The following is a 19,864-nucleotide window of genomic DNA, read 5'->3' on the forward strand; positions in this document are numbered from 1 at the left end:
ACATTTGTATTCTTCCTGCAAAACCATTTCTTTCACCGTATCTTCTTGCTTCATGTGGCGTCCAACAGTTTGAGCCAGGTGGGGGACATCAAGAGGCTATCTGTATAAGCTTCCCCTAAGGGGTGGGCACCGCAGGTAACACGCAGGGCTCACACATGATGATGCCAGGCGGACAGGTAACTTCCTTCACAACTGACCTCCTGTCCAGAGAGAAGGAGCACCCGTATCAGAATATCATACATTACATTATGCCCGGACATTGGCTCAAAAGTTCCTGCTGGAGGAAGAATAACCCTAGTCGCTGTCACCATCTGTGCTTTAGAATAGAAGAGCTAACATAGACTAGTCACACCGATACCGCCTATTTGGCCTTACACATTTTTGCCTAAGATAGACGAAGTGAACAAGCTCAGCTATGAGTTCAACAGGCTGCTTGGGTAGGAGATAGTCCATGTCAGCCTCCTCTTCCATGTAGCCAGCCAGAGGATCTCTCTCGACTCCGTTGCCAGCAGCTACCAGAGGCATAAGGGAGAATTTGAACGTTTCTGCTTCCATCATGCCTTATCCTATATGCAGTGTTGCCAGGATTTGAATTTGAAATGGTCTAGCATGATGTCTAGTAAGTGAATCATAGCTTTTTATTATTCATGAGGTACCATAAATATACAAAACTAGGCATCCATTTTTAATGAAAGATAATGTTTTGAAAGATAATAACGGGTCAAGAAAATGCATATGTTTCAAACGCCTTTTTAAAAATCAAATTGTACATTTTTCTCCATTTGAAATATCTCCACCTTTCTCCAAGCGTTAGCATGTCAGTCAGGTAGGATGAAAGAACGCAAAGGTGATGACAGAATGAAATAAGTTTGTAGGCAGTCGAACAAACCACTTAAAACAGAATTTATCAGGGTGTGGGGGAATTCTTAACAACTTCACTCCCGCACTCATGTTTACTTTGTACATATGCAACATGTAATGGGAGCATCCATATTCATTACCCACCTCCTTCATCAGAATGGCACCATTAACATTAAAGCTAAATGTGAATTTATAAGCTTTAAGTCATTTAGATGTAGTTCTTTAAACTTAAAGCAGAGCAGACTTGCACATGGGACATCGTACTAAGAACCAAGGATTTTGCTATGTAGTCTCAAAGGATTTTTCAGGTTGCCATCTCAATGTCTTAGTTTTTTGCTAAGGAAAAATTACAGACCTACATTTACAATTTACAATTAACAATTAATATAACAGAGTGTTCCTTTCTGTTAAGATTCATTCTGTTCCAAAGTTCGTCTATGGTAGTACTAACTGCATCCTATGCAACTTTCTTGTTCCCACAGTATGAACAAGGTCCAAGTTCTTTAAAAGTAGTATGTGATCTGTAGTTGTTTCTTTTATTATTATTATTTAAATTCAATTAGCCAACATATACTACCACATTAGTTTCAGATATAGTGGTGTTCACTAATTCATCAGTTGTACATAACACTCCGTGTTCATCACATCACGTGCCCTTCTTAATGCTCATCACCCAGTTATCCTATTCCCCACCCATCTCCCAATTACCCCTTCCCCCCATCTCCCCTCCAGAAACGCTCAAGTTTGTTTCCTATAGTTAAGAGTCTCTCATGGTTTGTCTCCCGCTCTGATGACTTCCCATTCAGTTTTACTCCCTTCACTGTTTCCTCACTCCCTCACTGTTTCCTCACTGTTTCCTCACTGTTTCCTCACTCCCTCACTGTTTCCTATATTCCACATATGAGTGAAACCATATGATAATTGTCTTTCTCCGATTGACTTACTTCACTTAGCCTAATACCCTTCAGTTCCAGCCACATCTTTCAACTAAAGAGCTACATATAGTTTTTTTAAAGGTGTAGGACATGCAGATTTGATATATTTGTGTATTGCAATATGATTACCTTCAAAATATAGTGCTTTTATCTCAAAACCATGACATGTTTTAAGAACAGGCAAACAAAATTAATCCAATAAAAGTGAAAAGACCAAGTAGGTGAAGAGTATATTAATAGGTTTAAAACATTCTAATTCAGTTTAGTGTGTAATAGTATCACTAGGTATGTATAAACTGTAAGGATTTAAATCATGATATTATGGTAAGAAAGATTTACAATCAATTATTTCAACTGATAGTTTTAAACCATATAAAAACTAGATAGGAATTAAATTTAAATATAAATTAAAAATTAAATCTAATTAAATATAAACATTAAAAGTTATATATTATATATACGTGTGTGTGTGTGTGTGTATATATATATATATATATATATATATACACATATTTTTTTTTTTGAGATTTGAAGTCATTCAGATTCTGCATCTTTTAACTGGGGTTAGTGATTTATTTTAAAGCTAGAGTTTTCGGCCTGAAAGTCTATGTCCTCTAAAATCTGAGAAGTGTGCATGGGAATAGATGCCATACTAGATAATGGAAATCAATCGCCATGGTCTGCTTTAAGAAGTGTAATGATTAGTGACCGGCCTCATCCCCATGCTAGCCAGTAGATGAGTCAAACATAAGATAATCAGACATGCTTCTCTTATGCTTTTGTTTCTTTTCTCCTAATTAAATATCTTTGGAAAAGAAGGCAGACATTTCACTCCCACTGAAATGACTTTCCTATTGTGAAATAGACAAATTTAGAGAGGAAAAAAAAACTCAAGAAAGAACAATAAAAGTAAAATTGAAAAATTAAGATTTTTACAAAGTTAAGGGGTACTATAAGGAGAAATTCTCCTAAAAGTTTATTTGTAACATTTACTGGGTACTAACACATTATTTCAATTAAACTTGCTATACTATTTTTAGAGAAATATGGTTTCAGTAAAACCCAAAAGTCTATCCTAATAATGAAAGACTGGAATCTCCAAATCTTACAACCGAACATTCTTATACGTATTTAGCTTTAAAGTTCTTTACAATTGTCGAAGGAGACCTGATGGATTAAAAAATTTCAGAGTATTACCGAGCCATATGTTTACATAGCCACACGTTTATATATGTTTATACAGAAAGCTGAAGTACAGGACTACATAGTTATAAAAATAGAAGATTGTACCCATTTTGACTATGTCTGTATAAATGAGACTCTTCCAGTGTAAGAGCAATAAGACCTCCCATATCTTAACAAAACTAACAACAAAAATTCATATCTTTATTTTGTAACATTCAAGTATATACCACATTTTACATGAATCTCTCTACTGCCAAACTATGCGTTTCAATTTTCCAGTTGAGAAGCTGAATGAAAACAAAGTACAAATAAACAGCCATTCAACGCAACTGATGTACTCAAATGGATCTCTGGGAATCATTTTACCTAAAATATTTACAATAGTCATCTGCTTGTGGAGTCCTAATTGCAATTTTCCTTTTTTTAATTTTTAATTTTATAATTTTATGGTTTGCTAAGAGGAATTTCAAGTAAAACAAATTGAGAATATCCTTTTTCCTTTCTTTTATTGGTTATGTACTATCTTCCCTGCCAGCGGACCAGGTGAGAAAGTTGCTTTTCTTGCTTTGGGGAGCTTTTCCACTTGTAGACAGTTCAAAGTTCAGACTTTTTTTTTTAAGATTTTATTTATTAATTTTTTATAGAGAGAGAAACCGAGAGGTGGGGAAGGACAGAGGGAGAGAGAAAATCTCAAGCAGACTCCACACTCAGCATGGAACCCCAGGTGGGGCTCCGTCTCAAGACCATGAGATCATAACCAGGGCTCAGATTTCTTCAAGCAGTACCTTCATGACCTGGAGCCCCTGAACATGGAGGAAAGATAAGAAATAGAACTTGCTGATCAAAATGAGAGCTGAAACTACTAACGATTTTTTTAAAAAAGAAGTTAAAGAAGGTAAGGATTGCCTGTAAGTTCTTAAAATTAGAAATAAAAATAAATAAATAATGGATCTGGAGGCTGAAGAAATGCTCTTTCATAGATAGTGACTGTGCTAATATCACCTAGAGTATTGGAAATCTGTTGATCTGAATATATAAAAACCAACATTGAAGTCTGAAAGAATTAAGTTCTATTTCTACATCAGTGAATTTCATAGGAATGCTTGCTTTATAATGTGCAATTACAGAGGGCAAAAGCATCTTTTACTGGATAGAGTGATTAAATATCAACATGATAAAGAGACAAAACAAAGTCTATTAATTACTGATAAAGGAGAGAATGTAATATGTAAAACTGTATTAGTTAGCTAGGTTACTAACATCCTTCCAATCTATAACCTTATCTCCATCAGCCAAACTGAGTAAATTTGTCTCTATGTTTGTACAAAAGAAACCCTACACTTACATGTGAAAATCTTTAGTTATTATCCCTTTCCTTTTTAGGGGTGGGGTGGGGGTTAGTTGTGGGGAGGGAATAGATAGGCTAGCTAGCTCTAACCACCAATTTGCACCACTACACAAACAATATTACTATTCATATATATTGCTGATTATTTGCCATTCTCTATTCTCTTACATGTAAGCGTAAATGAAGCTTGGTAATAAAGCTTCTCATGGTTACTGCTTGTTGTGTTTTAATTAAGAAACTTCGGAGACTTTTACATCTTATTTTCTTAGCAGATATTCCAGGCTTTCTGAGTCTCAGGTAGAGAGCAATAGCTATCAAATGATTAGCTTTCCCATTAGATGGCCAAGCTCTACTAATTTACATCCAACGATAGTAACCTACCTACCCATTCACACGTGTGACATATGTTGCCTCCTTCTTTTTACGTACAGCCCCTTGTCTATTAAGTAGCCAGAAAACTGAAGTAGAACATTTAGTCTTTGGGGATAAACAACTTATCTCTCAACTTGGAATTTCTGCCCCTGAGATCCCCAGTGAGATGGTCCCACACAAATTAATCTCCGTGACCTCTTCCCTTAGAATTAGATCCCACTAATCATGAATCTCAGTGGGGACTATTTTAGTGGAAAGATTAAAAACACATAAATGAAAGAAATGGTTAAAGGTGGAATTAGCTTTGTGTCTAAAACATCAAATCATCTTTCTAAGACGTCAAATTATCTTCCAGTTTTTGCCATTCATTTGTCCCACCACAAATTTACTGTGCGGTAGTTAGGTTGTTGAATAGCCAAAAAATCAAAGCTGCAAATAAGTTACATTCTATAGGTTATTTGCTCATAATTTAAACCTATGACCAGCTCTTAGCTATATTAATGCTCAAGAAGATAATGAGTGTCATTATTAAAAGTGTTTCCAAGTTAGAATATTTAACATTGCCCATAACCACATTGCTGAATTTATTTCTAGTATAAACACACACCCAACATGTTTTCAATAAGTTAGCATTTGGGGTTTTCTTGGCACATAGCACTGTTACTTACCACACTACCTCTGCAGCCAACCTCATATTTGAAATATTAATCTCTCATAAGTGTGGCTTTATTCCTGTTGTTGTGGTCTTCATTTTTTATTTATCCTTTTTAATAACCTCATGAATAGTTCCACTTGGCCTTTGCTTAATATCTCTCTAACCTGGTTTCGAACTTTCTTCTCTTATGCACTAATGGAATAACCATCTTTCCCCATGAAACCCCGCACCCCATCCATTCCCTGTGTTTAAACAATGAAAACCATAGAAGACTTGAAAGGTAGAAAGTAAAACTTTGAGAGGCCTAAGAAGAATCTTACATTCGAAGACATGAAAATCATACATTCACAAACATGCAGGACTCAAGGCAGTACACCTATATTTGAACTACTTATCAGATGATAATTCTGCTTTAAGAACTCAAAAATTAATTGAAAAAAAAATTGATTGTGCAGATTTCCCTTCCTTGTGCTTGTAGGTACGCATCTTTCCTGTCCTGACATTTCTGAAGTCTTAAATCCAGGATGCTGTGTCATGTTCTCATTGCCTTCTTTGATCTCAATTGAAATTATATGTGGAGCCTATCCAAGATTAATAACTGTACATCTGTTCATTTACCAGCGCAGCAAGTTCGTGATCAATGGACCCACACATGTATCTGAAATGATCAGTAAGTCTGAATGAGACTAACCCTGTAATTACAGGAAATGCCTTTTTTACAAGTCATCTATGTCTCTGTGTTTTGACGATGTTGACTGCTATAATATTAAGATTGTTTGAAAATAAATGCAAGGGTAAAATCAAAACTGTCTATTCACATGATCTCCTTTAACCTTTAATTAAACTATCAAGATGGGAAATGCAGTCTTGTTAACAAAACTGTCTTATAAATAGAACATTCTACTAAGGGACTATCTTTTTAGGAAACAGTCCAAATCTTTACAGCCTCCAGATATTACCTTCAGATTTTCTAAAAAAAAAAAAAAAAAAAAACAAGTTAGAACTTAGGAAATACCATAAAAGGCTTATAAGTGAGAATATCAATGGGATCATCTAGAGAAATTTGGGCACAAGTGATCAAAAACAAAGAACAAAACCTGTCAATCACCTCTCCCCAGCTTAAATTACCAACAAAAAATATGGGAGTTTCATAGATAGAATCTAAAAAACAAAGGAAATGAATAAACAAACATTTAAAAAGCTGAATCAGACCTAAAAACACAGAGAACAAACCGACGATTGCCAGAACGAAGGGGAATGAGGATGGGCAAAATGGGTGAAGGGAAGAGGGAGACACAGACTTCCAGTTATGGGATGAATAAGTCATGGGAATAAAGGGCACAGCAGAGGGAATAGAATCAATGATATTGTAAGTGTTTGATGACAGATGATAGCTCCTCTTGCGGTGAGCAGAGCATAACATACAGAGAAGTTGAGTCACTGTGTTGTACACCTAAAACTTAGTGAAATATTGTATGACAACTGCATTCAAATAAAAAAAAAATTTGAAAGAAAGGGAGGTTTTTGGTAGTTTTTGTTTTATTTATTTTAGTTAGTACTTATTCTAATATAAACATCAGTAACTCATTTATAGAGAGATTCCCTATTGAGCGTAGTCTCACTGAGTAAACATGTTAATTTTTTAATTTTACTTTCAACCAAAGAGTTCTTTAACTTTCTTTAGCTATAGATTCTACTTTTAGTACATTTTGCTTGCAGTCAATATAAAATAATTGTTAATCAATTTACAAAAATGTTAATTTATAAATGTGTATCTTTTGTTGGGGTATAGGTGTTTTTTGGTCTAAATAAACATGGTTCAATGCCATGTTCCTTCTATATGACTTGGTGTTTTAAAATACTCTAATGATTTTTATTGCTACCTTTAAATGTGTTAACCATAGTTAATCTCTAGTTTTGACTATATTTCTGGACTAATGCTTCCTGGATGTCCAAACTTATCCTACCCTGGATGTATCATCTTCCCACACCAAAACTAGCTCCTGCCCCATTAGACTTATGATCCACAAATTATACATTTGTAATTCAATTATGACTTCTTGCACCTTTTCTTTTCCTTTTTTTAAATAACTAGTCAGGCCTGATATTATGTGGGATTATCTCTCGCTCGTGCTTTGCAATGTATTAAAATGTGTGTTTATAATTGTTATTAATATTATTCTGTGTAGTTCTCCTTATACAAGTTGTCCTGTGTCTATGCACTTGGTGGAGACACTTTCCCTAACTAAAATGCTTTTCCAATTTTCTTCACCTGATTGTTAAGGAACACAGGGTTGAAATCAAAGTTAATTCAAACTCAGTCACTGATTTGCCGTATGTCCCTTGAAATTTTGTTCAATCTATTTCAGCCTGGTAGCTCCATCCGTTAAGTGGGTGGCTTTAAGAAGGAAATGGATATATACGTCATCAAAGTTTTTTAAGGATCAAATAAGATAGCACATATGGTGGTTAGAAAAATAGTCAACATACAGTCAGTAATTAGAAAGTTTATTTTACTAATATTATTGGTCTCACTTAAGTATTATCTCCACCATGGGTCCTTCCACAAATCCTCAGTATCCATTACGCTGCTCCTTTTATCATATAGGCTCCCATACAAACTAATGCCCATGTTTTAATATCTTGTACAGTATATAGAAATTTCCACCTGACATGTCACTGTACTATACATACTTCTGGAATTCATCCTTAATTATCTATGTGTGCATTTAACATAACTCCTCATACAAAGTGAGCATTCCATAAATTTCTGTTGAACATAATTGCATCAGCACAAAGTAATCAAGAGATTTTGAGCAATCTTATTAAATCACCAAAAAATGAATAAATGAATTGAATGAATGAGTAAATGAACATTTGTTAAATATCTTTGTGACAGGTACTGTGCTGGATATATATCAAAGGAAATACAGTAATCTTGTGACATAATGATTATCATCTCTAATTTACAAGTGAGATCATTGAGATTCAGAGAGTTTATATGCCCAGATCATATTGCCAGAAAGAGTTATAAATCAAATTGCAATTTTTAGCTCCAAATTGAAATACCATTTTATGAAAAATATAGAGTTATATATTAAAATCAAATTATTGGTAAAATTGGTTATTTCTGCTTTACTTTGGATCAGGATTTTTTAACCTAAAGTCTGAAGATAGCCTTTGAAATGTCCATAAATCTTCTATTAGTCCATGTGCAATTGTGTGTATGTGCAATTTGCCAGGAACAGCATCCATGGCTTTTATCATGATCTCAGAATAATTTATGACCTGAAAAAGGTTATGAAGCAATGTTCTAGATGATAGTTTTTCATTACCCAAAACATTTGATTAAACAGTACACTTTATTTTTTATTATTATTTACTTGCCATCAGCTTGTGTGTAAAACTAGTGTCCAAAGCTATGATCACATGAGTAACACATTTTAATTTGCATTTCATAAATATGATAAAATTAATTAATTTGACACCAATTATTGAAAGTCATATTTTGTCATAATGTTACTTGACCTGCTAAGCAATCATAACTTTCAAAGTAAATGCCTATTCCACTAAAATAAGCCAACTAATTTTCAAGAATCACTATTCACATAAAAAGATGTGTTAATTACATCTCATACTATCTATTAAGACATGCCCCAAAGAAATGTGTTTGACAATGCTTTGTTAGTTAGTGGGTACTATATATTTTGGTAAACATTATCATTTTATGTTTCAAAAAATATTTTAATGAAGAAGGCTGACCTAGCTGGCCTCAAAAGTCCCTTCCAATATGGTAATAATTTAACTTCTTGATTCATGTGAATAATTCAGACTTTTTATTAAAAAAAAACTATAACTCAAATAAATCACAAATGTGCTCCTACCAAAATCTAAGAAAAATAATACCATATGCTTTTTTCAATGAAATGAGTCCATCCTGGGTTGAGACTCCATATGTTCATTTATTTGTCCATCATCTAACCTTTACTGGTTCCTTTACCCATCTCTTCCCTTTCCCACATTTGAGACATCAGCAATATTCACTGATATCTCTTTTCTTTTTTCAAATATCCCCCTGCCTTAGAGGATTCACTGTCATAGGTAGTGTGTTAGGGTCCTACACACTTCCAACCTCCTGTTAACTTATCATGTTATAGATGTTGAACAGCTTAAAACAAACTTCCCAGACTGCATTGCAGCTCAAGGGCTGGCAACTCATCCAATTTTCTCAGGATGACAAACCCACGCAGGAGACCTAGAAGCAGATGGAAGCCTGGGGAGCATCTGTAGCTCAAAAGCACATTGAATCTTCTGGTGAGGAGGTGATGGAGTCATTTGGTTCCCCTGGGGTTGATGTGGCAGAGTGTTCTGGTCTCCACTTGCAGAACTGCAGGTGGCGAGTGACAGATAGTGAAGGCAGTAGTGTATCCTCCAACAGTTATGCTTAATGGGCCCATCTTTGCTTGCAGCTGAATGTAAATTACCACACAACTTCCTCATTGGGAAAATCTTATTGTGAAAATAATTGTTAACTAAAGTAAATAGTGTCCCTAGCAACGCAGCTCATTTGCAGTCTGGGGCAAGCACTTTTTCTCATTCCAGACTAGGAATAGTATGTGGATTGACAGCTGGTGCTACCTTACACCTTAAGTGGCAACACCTAGGCTGTTAGACCTTTCTCCTGCTTGCATTTTCTTCTGTGTGGCTTTGAGTTATAACAGTGTCTTAACCTGATTGGTTGAGTCCTCCAAAGAGTCTATGAACTACATAGTCCTTTTTTCTTGTATTAGCTACAATGAAGTTTGTTTTGTCCAACTAATATGGCTTTCACATGGGAATTTGTCCCTGAAAATATTATTCACTGATCAGGTAGACCTCTGACCTTAAGTCAGACTTATTGGTACCGCAGGTGTTTGCCTACATGTTGCTTGTACTTCCAGGTCTCAATTTTCTTACTTTATTGTTTAATTAATTTATTTTTACTTAAATTCAATTAACATGTATTATTGGTTTCCGAGGTAGAGGTGAGTGATTCATCAGTCTTATATAACACCCAGTGCTCATTATATCATATACTCTCCTTAATGTCCATCGCCCGGTTATCCCATCCCCCACCTCCTCCCCCTCCAGCAACGCTCAGTTTATTTTCTATGATTTAGAATCTCTTATGGTTTGTCTCCTTCTTTGATTTCCTCTTGTTTTATTTTTTCCTCTCTTCCCCTATGATCCTCTGTTTGGTTTCTTAAATTCCACATATAAGTGAGATCATAATCGCACAAATGGGGAGGAGCAGAGGGAGAGAAAGAAGACTCCTTGCTAAGCAGGGAGCTTGATGTGGGGCTCCATCCCAGAATTCTAGGACCATGACCCGAACTGAAGACAGACGCTTAACTAAGACTGAGCCACCCAGGGGTCCAGGTCTCAACTTTCTTTTGAACTAATCCTACATTGCTTCCTGTGGTTACCTCAACTTAATATTTCTTTTATTCATGCAAATAACCCTTTGAAGAATACTAAGTTCTCAGAGTTCCTTAATGGTTTTTTTTGTTTGTTTTGTTGTTTAGTTTTGTTTTGTTTTGTTTTTTACCTTCAGTCTATCTATCTTACCTGACTTTATATACATGTTTTACAAATTGCGCGTTGCAATTGTCTCATAATTTTATTATACCTGAAATATCCAAAGTTATGTAGCACTTGTTAAGTATTACATTCATAGGACATCATTCACATCTAAAGAATACATAATATGTCTAAAAGAATAACAAATTATATACCTTCAAAGTGAGTTGGGGAACATAAAAGCCTAGAAAAGGTCAGACACTCTTAAATTAACTAACCAAAAACAAATTGGGATTTCCCTGATGTCATTTCCCAAGCAAATTCACTAAAGAGTTTTCTCTTTCCTACTGTGAGTGGTAAAAGCCTGTGACTTCCTAGGGTTTTATCCAACTTACAAAATTTTAGATTCTGACTTTTTCAATAACATTACATGTAAAATACAACTGAAGTTTTTATTGTTGGAAACACTTTCCCATGGTTACTCTTTCTCTGATGGAACTCCACTGAGATTCATGAGGACTTACTAAGCAAGTCCACCTTCTAGTTCTTTTATTAAGGACTTGGGAGCAAATTGGATAGTAAAAGTCATTGACATACAGAAACAAAGCCCAGAACACTTTCACTGTAGAAAGAGAATTTATAACATCACAAAACTGTTAACTAGGGAACACACACACACATACACACACAAGGACAATTATGAGTGAAAAGGAGTATAAATGTCATACAAGATACTGAACTAGTCATAGACTTTCCACACAAATTAGCCTAAAAAGGATTCCCCTGCTCCCACAGGAGTGATTACCAGAGTTTATAAAATTTAAAATATATTTTAATTTTAAATAAAATGCAGTATTGTTGAAAAGACAAATAATTTAGATTATTTAGATACAGGTATAAAGAAAAGTGACCATTCCTCCCTATTTCTCTTCCTCTCCCCCAAATTCTTTACTCTTTTTTTCTTTTTTAAAGATTTTATTTATTTATTTGACAGAGAGATCACAAGTAGGCAGAGAGGCAGACAGAGAGAGAGAGGGAAGCAGGCTCCCTGCCGAGCAGAGAGCCCGATGCGGGGCTCGATCCCAGGACCCTGAGATCATGACCTGAGCTGAAGGCAGAGGCTTTAACCCACTGAGCCACCCAGCACCCCCCACCCCCAATTCTTTACTCTTAACGATTAGGCGTGTCTCTTTTTAGCCATTTCCTGTCGTGGAAATGTAGGTTACCGAACATCCTGTGTACTTCCCTACATTGCTCAGCCTCCTTGCAGGTTGGCAATTCCACCTCAGGAATTAGTCTATAACATTTGAATAGAAAGGATATAAGCCCCTTCCAAACAAAGACAATGTGCAAAGTCCCAGCCGGTTCTCCAATTGCCCTTCTTCTCCCACTGGATCAACTGACCACACTTTGGTTCAGGCAGCAGAAGGGTCGAGGTCCGTGAGTCACTGGAGAGGAGAGCTACCCTGTAAAGTCAGGGTATACTCACAACAAACTCGTAACAGTAAGCCATCAACTCTCCCTGCCTTCAATCCCGTAGAGTTAAAGATTATATATTACCAAAGAAAAACCTTTCTTTTTTTTTTTTTAAGATTTTTATTTCTTTATTTAACAGACAGAGAGATCACAAGTAGGCAAAGAGGCAGGCAGAGAGAGAGGGGGAAACAGGCTTCCCACTGAGCAGAGAGTCCAATGTGGGGCTCGATCCCAGGACCCTGAGATCATGACCTAAGCCGAAGGCAGAGGCTTAACCCTCTGAGCCACCCAGGCAACCCCAAAAGAAAAACCTTTCTTATCCTGACTAATATACCGATGCGTATATACTTACATATAGAGAGATAAACAAGAGTATATAGAAATACTTTCACTTTTATTTATTCAACATTGAGGTGATAGAATAAACACTAACTTACATTTTGCTTTCACAAACACAATATCTTTTTTTAAAGGATTTTATTTATTTGAGAGAGGGAGGTGGAGAAGCAGACTCCCAACCTAGCAAGGTACCCAACTCAGTGCTCCATCCCAAGACCTCAGGGTCATGACCGGAGCTGAAGGCGGGTGCTTAACTGACTGAACCACCCACACACCCCACAAACACGGTATCTCTTGGTTGTCCCAAGGAAAATTTAATATCTTTAATATTAACCAAGCTTGTAATAAGCAGTTAACACTCAGAAGAAATACTTAATTTAGTAATGAATGTTTATAACTATCCTATAAAATCTACCCAATCAAATGATAATCTGTGATAATACTGATAATCAAAGCCTATTTTATAGTTCTTATAATAAATTATTTTAAAATAAATATGGTAACTCACAATACACTTCAAGTTTATTTATGTTTTCCCCATTTTTGGTCACCAATAAAACGTTATTCTTCCAAGCATACTTGCTTTGTTGGGAAAAAAGTAGACGGTTCTAAAAAATATATATTTTTTGTTTATGCCAGGTGCTATTCAGGATGAGTTTTGTTCCCAAATCATCTAATAGATACAGGTATCCAAAAGTGGCAGAGGGTAAAAATGAGAAGATATTGGGACTTAGAGGCCCAAACCCACACACAAAAACCCTTGCCTGTCCCAAAATTTAAAAATCTAATCACATGCATTGAGATTATTCTCACCAGTTCCTATTTCAGTGAACACAATCACAAAAAGAACACCAATGACTATTTTTATTACCAAACCTTGGGCTCTCAATATAGTAAGAATCTAGAGATTGTGTTCAATTAAATGTGAATGGATTTTATTTAATTCTGTAAGAATGCTTGACAGGTTTATCTACAAGTCACTGTTAGCTTCACAGTTAATTGGGCTAGGCCAGTGACTTGTTTTTCTTTCCACACAAATGATTCTTTTAAAGCAAAAGTCAGAAGCAAAATTCACAAAGTCACCCGATCAACCAGTTTGGTTAAGTGGCAGCCTTTATACCTGCCATTCAAATGATTTCAACAAACACTGTAATTGCTAGTGCGGACTTGACCTTGAAAAAGAGGTAGCTTTAGGATTATCTGGTGTATTGTTCAATAAACTCTGTATTGTCAAGCCACCCAGACTTTAAAAGCAACAGGATGTTATAGTGTTGTTTTCATATCCTGTTTTTAGAGGATCAAACATGCCACAGAACAGGCTCAGAGATTCTTCTTTCTTTTGTCCATTATATCCTGAGAATGATTACTTTATTCCAGATGACTCTATCTTACACCTCTTGCCTGTTCCATAAGTTTGGAATGGGTTAGAGTTCTCTCAATACAAAACATTCATGCAAAAGAAATTGTGGCCAACTCTGCCAACTTTCTACACTTTCTACACACTCTCTCAATAGCAAAATCATTCAAAGATATAAAGGGAAGAAGCCACGTAAAAACACTTTCTAGTGTTTGGGAAGGAAGAGTCAGTGAGGACCTAAAGCGTGAACCAACTAGGTCTACCAAAACAAAGTGACTTTTTCACTGAGCTCACCTGAGGAAGTTCACAGGTTCCAGCAGGAACCATCAATTAACTTAACTGACAGCAACTTCAGTGTGTGTCCTATTGAAGACTTAGATCCTTTTGTTAAAAGAAAAAAACACACTTTCTTCATGGCTGTAATTGCTTAGGACTACAAAGTTCTACCAGGCAAATTTACGAAGAGTACTATGAACAATAACATGGCATCGTACTTTATTTACTTTGAATAGAATTTGTTTGCCTTTTTTTTTTTTTAAATCATGTGATTAGTTGCCACAGTTACTGTATAAGAAAAGGTTAGGGCCAATTTCAAGCACAAGTAAATAAACCTTCACTATTTGAATTATCCCTCTGGTTCCAGTAACATCGCCCTGGGCTGAGAGCTTGTTAGATATGCAGACTCTCAGGCCTGGCCCAGACCTACTAACTAAAAATCTGCATTATAACAAGATCACCAGGTTATTTACAAGTCACATTAAAGCTAGAGAAACACTAGACTATACAACCTCATGCTGGTCCCTTTATTAAAGGACCTGCTTTTGTGTTTATTGCGTCTGTGGCTTAGGTTCTCCTGAAGACTACTTCTAAATACATTTATTAACGCAATCAAGATATAGGCACTTACTGTATACCAGACACTCTTCTAAACTCCTCTTAATACAAAAATCTTTGCTTTAGTGGAGCCATAGAGCTTAAATCCCAGGGTCCTTAAGCAAACAAAGCACATTATTTCTACAAAAAAATAAAAATAAAAAATTTGATGCTTCATCCTTGCTAATACTTCGGTAGCAGGGCTCTGCAACCAATAATTGCATACTGATGCTCAGCATTTTACATTGAACTTTTGTTCTTTACCTCTTCAGAGAGGGTGAAATGGTGGTATTACCTAAATGGCCTTTGATAAATCAGTATTTTACTTACATAGTATTAATATTACTGAGAATAATCTTTTTACCTGGATATCTATTTCCAGGGTAATCCCTGGAGAAGAAACGTAAAAACATTTCATCAGTGACAGAGCACTTAGTAAGAAAATAATGGTAAAATTATATTTCATAGAGCAAACTGTTAGTTCTAGAGCAAAAGAAATAGTTATTTAAATTGTGAGTTAACTTATTTATCACCTTTAAAGATTGGTGTTACGTTTCTAAAAGTGAGTCCCATTATACAGTTAGACTTATAAGAAAAAGTAGAACAAATTAGTGATGTTATTTATTAACCTGAACTACATGGTACACAGAATTTCTGTGCTGTGGTTAATATTTCAGTTAGTACTTAAGTATGCAGTAATGAGTTAATTCATTCATAGTTCTCAGTGTCTAACTTCAAAAAGAATAAAATTGGCATATTCTGGAAAAAAGAGATAAATTGTTCTCCATCATTTTATATATTTTACATATATACACACATATCCATACATATGCATGGATATACTTATATTTATATACATACACACATGTTCAAACAGACACAATATCCTGAATGAGTACATTGATGATTATGTTGGTAAAAAATAGAAGACTAAAAATGTTTAAAATTATTCATCCCAGATATGGAATTATGATATATATGAATAAGAGCTTCTGAAAGAGCCTTTCTTTTCCTACATCTGCTAAGTATGCCCATGGATGTTCCTTTATTTTTTTAAAAGAGTATTTATTTGAGAGAGAAAGAGAGAGAAAGCATGCACACAGGAGCATGGAGGGAGGGGCATAAGGAGATAGAATGTCAAGCAGATGCCGAGCTGAGCCAGAGCCCCACATGGGGCTCGTATCTGAAGACCCCAAGATTATGACCTGAGTTGAAATCAAGAGTCAGGTGCTCAACTGACTGAGCCACCTAGGCTCCCCCATGGATGTTTCTTTTATTCCTGCTACTCGATCCTCAGGAATTCTACTTTGATGCAAAACCTCCACCACATTTTTTATTTCAACAAACATGCATTCAGCGTCTACTACAAATTCAAGAGGAACTCTCTAACAGCAGATGGATAAAGAATTTTTTAATTAGCTAAGTGCTCACCTAGACTCACTAATCAAATACATTTGCAAATATTGGGGACAGTGCTATGAAGAAGATCAAGGTGGACTCTGGTGGAAGTATATTTGTAGCACACAAATACAGGTTTGGGGGTGAGAATAGAAAGGTTTCCATAACTTAAAGAAAAGGCAGGTTGTTCTGTTGCCATGGTAACAAGGAACCACTAAGCATCTATGAATGATGTCAACCCACTTGCATTTGTGAATGTTTGTCGGTGCCTGTACTCTACTCCCCACTTCCCAAAACCTATGCGAGATCAGTCCTCTGCTCTGCCCAGAGGAACCATGCTGACCAGTATAGCTGTCCTATAATAAATGCAGCTTTTTGCTTTTAATCTTAGGTATTGTGCAATCATATCATCTTTCGACAAGGGATAGCATACCTGGTAAGAAGAGAAAGGCCCCCAGACTGCCCAGTTTCTTCATAGCCCAAGACCCTGTCATGCTCTCTGACTGACGGAATTTTCCTCAAAGTGTGTTATCCGCAGTGTCAAGCATCTCTTAGGAGCTTGTTAGAAATGCAAATTCTTCAGCTATTCCTGGACTTGTTGGACTAGCAAGCTCTTTAACAAGCTCTGTTCAAGCAGCACTAATATGAGGTACAGAGCCTAAATAATATTGAGCCAAAATTCAAGTCCCTGGAATACCACTTCCTAAATATTTGACCTTGGGTAATTTACTTAACTGTTCTGTGCTTCGACTTCCTAAATAATTAGGTGATAATACAGTACTTAACTTCTAAGGTTATTGTGAAGAGTAAAGGACACAATGATTCTAAAGTGTTTAACCTGCATGTCATAGTACTGCATAATCTCTATCCATTTTGTCATATTTATTATTATTAGTTATTAAATCCATTCATGTGTAACTTCATAAATTCACTGATAACTATATTCAAGTATATGCAAATTATTTACAAGGAAAATAGCGTTTTGTATAACTACTTACTCTGATTGATAATCAGCTGCAATTTAATTTTATTTAATTTATTTAAATAAATATTTATATTTAAACAAATGCCAATAACAAAAGCCCAAAAGTAAACTATCTCGACCTAAGATTACCATCCCTCTTCCATGACACAGACCAGTGCTTCTCAAATTAGGCATGGTAAAGCATCAGCTTTTATTTTTTTCCTCCAGTCTCTTAGACCAATATAATTCAGCTGCTCAAACTACAAGTGCCTCACAGAGAAGTTAAACAAAATAGGAACTGATCAATCCCTTGGTCAATGAGATGAGTCCTCTGATTTTGTGTGTGTGTGTCATCAGCAATACCAACTGGTCACGAAAGTTTCTAAACTCTCACTCTCAATTTTTGTAACTCTTTCACCAGTCATTAGGGCTCTGCTATTCATCGATCACAATTTGAGTAACCCTGAAATAGGTAATAAGGACAGCTGACCTCCTATGAAAAGGCTTTCTATCTTTTCCATAATGTTAACTAACACACACACTCAGGTAGAAACACTTAGCTCTCATTCAAAATTATGTAAAAATGAATAAATCCTTAAAATTAATAACATAGTATTTATTGCCTGAATATTTTAATTAATTAATTGATTGATTGATTTTAGAGAGGAAGAGAGAAGGGTGGGGGGAGGGAGAGAGAGAGACCCTTAAGCAGGCTCCATGCCCAGCACCAAGTCTGACGTGGGGTCTGATTTCGCGACCCTGCGATCATGACCCCAGCCAAAATCAAGAGTTGGAGGCTCAACCAAATGAGCCACCCAAGTGTTCCTAATGAGTATTTTGTTACCAAAATACTTGTTAACTATTAAAATGAATTCTCTCTTAGTCTTTGAATATCAGTATCCCAGTGTGGTATGAAGTACTAGGTTAAGGAAATTAAGACAGATGACTTTGGGACACTTGCAATCCAAAGCAACAAGTAAACTGAACAATAGTGAATATTTGAGGACTGTGAGCAATGACGTTTTTTATTAAACTAAATGAAGGTTCTTCATGTTCTCACCGTCCATGGCTTGACAGTTCAATTTTGAAGTATTCATTTCATGTGTGTGGATGTGTGTGTGTGTGTGTGTCTGTGTGTGTGTGTACTTCAAAATCTTTTCCAGCTTTTTTGAGATATAATTGCCATATGATACTATGTAAGATGAAGGTGTACAAGGTGATAATTTGAGATATATAAGCTGTGAACAGATTACCACAATAAAATTAGTTAACCCTTTTATTAACTCATATAATTATTCTTTTGGGTGTGTGGTGAGAAGATTTAAGATCTACTCTCAGCAACTTTTAAGGATGTGATACAGTATTAACTATAGTCCCCATTCATCCTATAACTGGAAGTTTATGTTCTTTGATTAACATTTCCTCATTTTCCCCATCCTCTAATTCCTGGTAACTACTAGTCTACTCTGTTTCTTTGAGTTTGGCCTTTATGGATTCTGCATACAGTGAGATGATAGAGTGTTTCTCTATCCCTGACTTATTTCATTCAGAATAATGCCCTCAAATTCTATGCATGTTGTCACAAATTGCAGGAGTTCCTTCTTTTTGGAATGTTCATACTTTAAGATTTTTAAAAATATCTTCTTTAAATTTGTCTTGAAAATTTTAATGTGTATATGGTAAAGCCAGTTTCAAATGAAAAAACATTCAGCATATCTATAATGTCAAGTTATAATTATCAAGTATAATTAACTTATAAGCTATAATAAAGAGCATTTTTTATTTTATTGATACTTATCAATTATATTGTGTTGTAAATTCATATAGTCATAATAAATAATTTCATAAAATGATGGTTTGCATTTATAATTTAAAATGAGAGACCGAATTCTGTGTAGCCACTGAGGCTAGTAATTCTGGCAACAGTGTGCCTACTTATTTGGCAAAGGATGACAAGAGGAATGTGATTAGTGGCCTCAGTACTTTCCACAAATATAGATCTTCAGAATTCTTCGAACAGTCACTGGAGTTCTATGCCAAACACTGTAGGGGTAGTTCCTTACTGTAAGCCCATCATTGACTATTTGCCACTTTCCAAACATTTTAAATGAATGACAACATTTATAAAGCTTAGACCTCTGGGGTGCCTGGGTGGCTCAGTGGGTTAAGCCTCTGCCTTAGGCTCAGGTCATGATCTCAGGATCCTGGGATCGAGCCCCACATGGCTCTCTGCTCGGCAGGGAACCTACTCCCCACACCCCCTCCCGCCGTCTACTTGTGATCTCTCACTCTCTGTCAAATCAATAAAGTCTTAAAAAAAAAAAAAAAAAAAAGCTTAGACCACTGTATTCACTAATTTAAAAAAAAAAAAAAAAGGTAGCTTCCGTACCCCCACCCATCAGGTCCTTTATATACTCTTTGGTTTTAAAGTTTATATCCCTAGGTATAATAATCTGAGTACGAGTAAGAGAGCCCAAGTGAAAAATTGTTTCTTTGTTTAAAAAAATCATCCAAGGAGAGATAGTAACCCTGTGCTGTCATG

The sequence above is a fragment of the Mustela putorius genome, unplaced genomic scaffold (assembly GCF_011764305.1).
Source record: "Mustela putorius furo isolate JIRA1106 unplaced genomic scaffold, ASM1176430v1.1 tig00000759_pilon_pilon_pilon, whole genome shotgun sequence".
In the NCBI taxonomy this organism is placed as follows: Eukaryota; Metazoa; Chordata; class Mammalia; order Carnivora; family Mustelidae; genus Mustela; species Mustela putorius.